This window comes from Miscanthus floridulus, chromosome 13, assembly GCF_019320115.1.
Source record: "Miscanthus floridulus cultivar M001 chromosome 13, ASM1932011v1, whole genome shotgun sequence".
Lineage (NCBI taxonomy): Eukaryota > Viridiplantae > Streptophyta > Magnoliopsida > Poales > Poaceae > Miscanthus > Miscanthus floridulus.
Window position 1 is genome coordinate 46,556,139 of NC_089592.1, and position 6,054 is coordinate 46,562,192.

At 42.8% G+C, this 6,054-nt stretch overlaps 1 non-coding gene across 1 annotated transcript; it reads right to left on the minus strand.

Moving 5' to 3' along the window:
• Window positions 1-1,346: 1,346 nt before the first annotated feature.
• On the minus strand, window positions 1,347-1,453 carry LOC136502475 (small nucleolar RNA R71). Its single transcript, XR_010770611.1, has one exon. It is a non-coding gene; the product is annotated as a small nucleolar RNA R71 (small nucleolar RNA).
• Between the last annotated feature and the right edge of the window lie 4,601 nt (window positions 1,454-6,054).

The following is a 6,054-nucleotide window of genomic DNA, read 5'->3' on the forward strand; positions in this document are numbered from 1 at the left end:
CCTGCACCGCCCCCACCTCCTCTCGGGCCCACCTTCGATAGGCGGTGCAATTATGGCACCTAGGGTCGGTTCATGTTGGTTACCATTTTCATCTCCCCGAAACTGACCCTACACATGTATAAAAGGAGGGGTAGAGTCCCTTCTTCACACACACCACAACACAAGAGCCTCTCTCCCTCCACTTGTATTCTTTTTACTTTTTTTAGTAGTTGGAGCTAGGAGAAGCTTCCTTGGAGACCTTGAGCAACTTGAGCATTTTGGTATGAATAATATCAAGAGTTTCCTTTTGTACTTGCTCTCATATTATCAATATAGCTATGCTTATGAAATAGAGCTAAGTTCTTATGTTATTAGTTTAGCATATAGAACTTTATGCTTAATCTTTCATACAACATACATGTTTAGACCAAAACCAAAGTTGAGGTGGTGTTTTGGTCATCGTTTTCTTGCGGGTTCATCATCTATCCCTGTGATGAATGCTCTAGTAGAGGACTCCTGATAAAGACGGATGTTCCTGGCCGACGTTTAAACCATGCCTTCATTTGGGAAAATATAAATGAACGATACCTGAATACTTTCGGCTGAAATGCTACAATGATATATCCGTGCGCTTGTGAAATATTTCTGTATGCATTCAGAAATATCGTCATGGTGTTTCTAGTGCCATTGCTAGGAAACACAAATCCTAGTGGTGATGCTAAGAAACGCCAACAAGCATTTCTAGCACCGTTACCGAGGAAAGCACTGGTTAAAAGAATCTATTAGGACATGTTCATGATAGTATGCATCTGTAGTAGCTATTGCTCATAACAGGATAACTTTGCTTGTTTTCTCCTGTTGTGGATGAAAATAGGATAGTATTAGACTAGTTTTGACTCACCGACAAAATTCACCGATAACCCAGAGCCATGTCTAAAGAATGCCCAACCTCACTGCTCCACCGACAATCGAACCCGTCATTCAAGCACCATCTATACCGAACACCATGGCCGACAAGACACTGTGTGAGTACTCCATCCCCACTGTTGCTAGCCAGTAAGGCCCGCTATCAACATGGGTGATGTGAATGTGAAACTGAAGACCGGCCTAATCATGATGGTGCAGGCCAGTCTATTCTGCAGACTACCTAGCAAGGATGCCAACGCACATCTCTAATACTTCCTGGAGCTGTGCGACACCATCGTCATGAAAGATGTCGCGCCAGAGATAATCAGACTCCGCTTGTTCCCGTTCTCCTCCGGAGGAGGGCGAAACTGTGGTTCTACAAGGACCGGGAAGCTATCAACACATGGAACAAGTGTTCTACAACATTCCTCGTGAAGTTCGTCTCGATGGGCAAAACCAATACCCTCCGTGGAAGAATTTCTAACTTCCAGCAGACAACATCAGAATCCATCCTAGAAGTGTGGGAGAGGCTACAAGAATACATCCTTGCCTACCCACACCACGGGATGGAAAACTGGTTGATTCTTCAAAACTTCTACAATGGGCTAACTTCCACATGTAGAGCCCACAGATGCTGCTACTAGAGGAGACTTCTTCTCACTCACAGTCAATGGAGCTACGACTCTCATTGAGAAGATGGTCTCCAACCAGGGATGGGGTGAAGACAGACTCCAACCCCAATAAGGCAGCATGCATACCCCAATAAGTCAAGGTAACTATGTTGATACACGAGTGTTACAAAGGAGCGATAGAAGATTATACCGAACCTCGGAGGACTCCTCTAGAACTTGAGTGTCCCTCCCTAACTCCCAACTAACCTATACTACTTTTACATCTTGGAAGAAGACTGAGGAGAGCCCTTGTGGTGTGTGTCAGTGGGGGGTCTCCTCCTCCTTATGTAGTGCTTCAAACGTCGGTTCTAGGGAATATTCAGAGTAGATTCGCATGCCACCGCCTTGGGATAGTTATGAGGAGGCCCCACATGCAAATTGGGCTTGTTTGGGCTCTGTAGGGGGTGGGCGCTCCCTAGGTGCGACCGCAACCTAGTTAAGTTGTCCTGGCACCGCCTTTGTCTGATGGACCCCAGGGTGTGTCTGGGCCGCATCCCTATGAGCTTGGAGACAAATTCTTCAGGTAGGTGGGGCTTTCCCTCTTTTTCTTTGTGTAGGATGGCGTTATGCTTTGTCCCTTTGCGCATTTTGAATGTGTTTTCTTTGTTATTCAAACATGTGTCCTCCAAAACACATAAACACCAAAACTCATAGAATTTGTTAGTTATAAACTCTAATACTAAGTTTGGTGTTTTAAATAAATGGATTTGATGCGGGATTTGGCAGTAAATTTTAGGCATTAAGGACCACCAACAATAGGAAGCGATAGGACTAAGCCTGACCATCATTGGCACGTCATAAAACTCTTTTTCCATAATGCAGGAGGTCGTACTTTGGTTACAGCTTTTGGCCAACCATTGTTCCAGTTTTCCACACAGGGCACACATCCTCCGAATATATGGTACTTTGAGCTCGCTCGGGTACTCGGGAGATTTATAGGACACTAGGCATCAGAGGTTTTAGGATCATACTTGTGACCCTCCCGAATACCTCCCTAACTCTATGATAATAGACCTCCTTGAGGGTGGCCCAATCTTCATGACAGTAGGTCAACAAATCATAGATAACTTGCTGCGAACAGCAGGATAACTAACTTTATACATGATAATGGTTTGATGCGACCAAGTGATCGGGAGAGAGGCACTGAAACTGCGAAGACTTTGACTCAATCTCCGAACCACAATCTGGAACTAATCCACACAAAACCAATGTAGCCCTACTGGAAACCATGGAGCATGAATTAGGGGGTCCTAGAGGAATCTCTTCACAAGTCTAAGAAGAACAAGGAAAAACAAAAGTTTGAGTAAGACACTCAGCAGCTCGGCTACAATATCATGTTGTTTATCAATTCATCAACAAGGTTTCTAACAGCTTAGAGATAAGGGATATTTATACTAGGAACATCCCTTCTAGTTGGGTATGAAATGGACTTAGAGTTTCTGAAGTTACAGGAGGTGAAAGGTCTTCACAAGATAGGAATCCAAAGTGGTCTCACGTGACTGTTGGCGTCCTGAGCAGTCTCCACTAATCTGGCCATAACTCTTTATTGGGAAGTCAAAATGACTGAACTGTTTATTGGGTGTGAAAGTAGACTCCATAAGCTTTCTAGCCATCTGTTGCATGCATCAACAAACATTGTAGAATGGTACAGTTATGCATGGGAAGTTGTACCAACATTCTGTCCTAGGAAGACTGGTCTATTTTATTGGATTGGTCCATTTTATCAGATTGGTCCATGTTTATCACACGCGTCCATTTTTATCAGACTGGAAGAGTTGATGAAAACCTTGGTCCTGATCGTTAGACGATGAAAACCTTGGTCCTGATCGTCCTTCTCCATCATAGTGGTCTGGCTTTAGCATTGTGTCTTGATCCTTAGGCCATGTATCTTCCACCTCTTCATGTGTGCACCTAAGTAACATCAAGGTAGAACACTTAGGTAGTATTGCATCCTTAGAAATATTCAAATCAAAGTCAATTAGGAATAAGGGTGTGGTGGAAGCTATCGACAAATTTAGGGAAAATTGCTTATGGAGGGGAAGTGTCAATGGAGCAAAGGGTTGCAATCTTGCTGCTTGGGAGCTAGTCACTATGCCAAAAGAAAAGGATGGTCTTGGAGTCAAAAATCTCTACGTACAGAATGAGGGTCCCTTAATCAAGCATCTGCACAAATTCTATAATAGGCTAGATGCCCCCTAGGTGCAGCTAATCTGGGACTCTACAAAAACAAGGTTCCTCATCTTTTGAACTCAAGGGGTTCGTTTTGGTGGATGGATGTTGTTAAGCTGAATACAACCTATAGAGGTATTGCTACTGGTACATTTGGCACTGGTGACACCATCAGCTTGTGGCATGATTCCTTTCTAGATCAAACTCTCTCTTCACTCCTCCCAGCTCTCTTTCATTTTGTTAAGCAGGAGCGCATCTCTGTGCAATTAGCCCTAGCCACAGACGATCTATTAGGACTATTCAGACTACCCATGTTTAGAGCGTCCCATGATGAGTTTTTATTACTGTAAGACTTATTAGAAGAACTCCGAGAAGAAGCACAGGGCAAGGACGTTTGGCGTTATATCTGGAATCAAAGTTCTATAAGCACCACTTTGCAGCAATAAACCTCTAGCCCCCTTTCTTTGGATTTGGAAATCCAAGTGCATCCCTCAGATTAAATTCAATACTTGGCTTCTTTTTGTTGATCGGTTAAACACAAGGGGTATGCTGAGACGACGTCACAAGTTTCTCGAAGAAGGCTATAATTGTGTTATGTGCCAAGATGAAGTTGAAGAGACATCAATGCATCTCTTTTTTGAATGCTCAGCTAGTGTGACATGCTGGTTTGCGCTTGGCTTCCAGTGGTTTGCTGACTCGACAACGTGCAACCTCTCAGCAACCATACTTCATGGAGACATTCATGATAGCGATCTAGTGCATTTGGAAAGAGCGTAATGTTTTCATTTTTTATAACAAGGTTCCATCAGTCTCCTCATGGAAGGTCCTTTTTCAGCTGAAGTTAAACTTCATCTGAGTCGGTTACCGGCTTCTTCGCATCAAGTAGTTATGGATTGGTTACACAGTTTGTAATTTTAGTTGGTTGCTTCTTTTCTTTTGGGTCATGCGCCTTGTACTCGAGTCTTGGTTAGCCCTCTGCTAACCACCCTCCCCTCCCCCCTCCCCATGTTTGTAAGTTGTTTCACTCCTTATTTTTTTAATATATTTTCCTAGGGAGCTTTGCTCCACAGTTCCGGTAAAAAAAAAGTCAATTAGGAATGAATTCACCTGTTGTTACGGCGTCAAAACCGTGGCAAGCATTGTTGTTCGTCGGGTGTCACTGAGTGTGTGTCTCCGGTGGCTCGGGTGGACTCAAGAACACAAAGAATACAGAGAGAATGCAAACGTTTATCCTGGGCTCTCGGGGCCCTATGCCCAGCAGCAGATGATCCTTGTATTCAAGAGCACCCAAAATCGGGGGTTACAATAGAGTGTAAGAGAGAGATTTGGCAGGGGATTGCTCCGCTACTACATAACAAGTAATCACCGCCGCCACTTTCACCGCCGGTTTGCTAAAAACTGGCGGTGATACTCATCACCATCGGTTTGTATTACGAATCGTTGGTGAAATGATTTTCACCGTCGGTTCATGTTACGAACCATTGGTGAAAATTTGCATGATTATCACTGCCGGCTAGTAACACGAACCAGCGGTGAATAACCTATCATTACAACCGGTTTGTATTACCAACCGGTAGTGATGGTCAACCCATTTTTACCACTGGTTTGTTGTACCAACTAGTGGTGAAAATCTTTTTACTAACGGTTCGTAATACGAACCGGCGGTGATGATTTATGCTACAGCACAGTAAAATTCATAACTTTTACAAACAATGTCGGATGAAAACAAACTTTATATCTCAATGATCTCGATGAGATCTATAACTTTGTAGTTGATGATTTTTTCATTTAAAATTGTTTATAGTCCCAGAATTCTGTTTAAAGCTATTATATTTTAATTTTTTTTCAAATTATACAAACAACGTCAGATGAAAAAAAGATCAAAAGCAAAGTTGCAAATCTCGCAATGATCTACAACTTTGTAGTTTATTACTTTTTCATTAGAAATCATTTAGGGTCTTAAATTTGTATCTGAAGTTTAAAAATTTTGATATTCAAATTTTGCAAATAACCTCAGATGTAGAATCGACCGAAACCAAAGTTGTAGATCTCGACGAGAACTACAACATTGTAGTTGATGACCTTTTCATTTGAAATCAATTGATGTCCCAACAGTATGGCTAAAGTAAATGGAATAGCTAGAAGATTGGATCCCGTGCCCGAGGTCCCTACCCTCCTTTAAATAGGCAGAAGATGTAGGGTTACAGAGAGGGCGATCGGGCTAACAGATTGTGTTTCTAGTTTGCTACATGATATGCGTAATAGATTGATCCTAGCTATCATCCAGATACACCCGCCTTGGTTTGCCTTGATCTCCACAGTGGTTGAT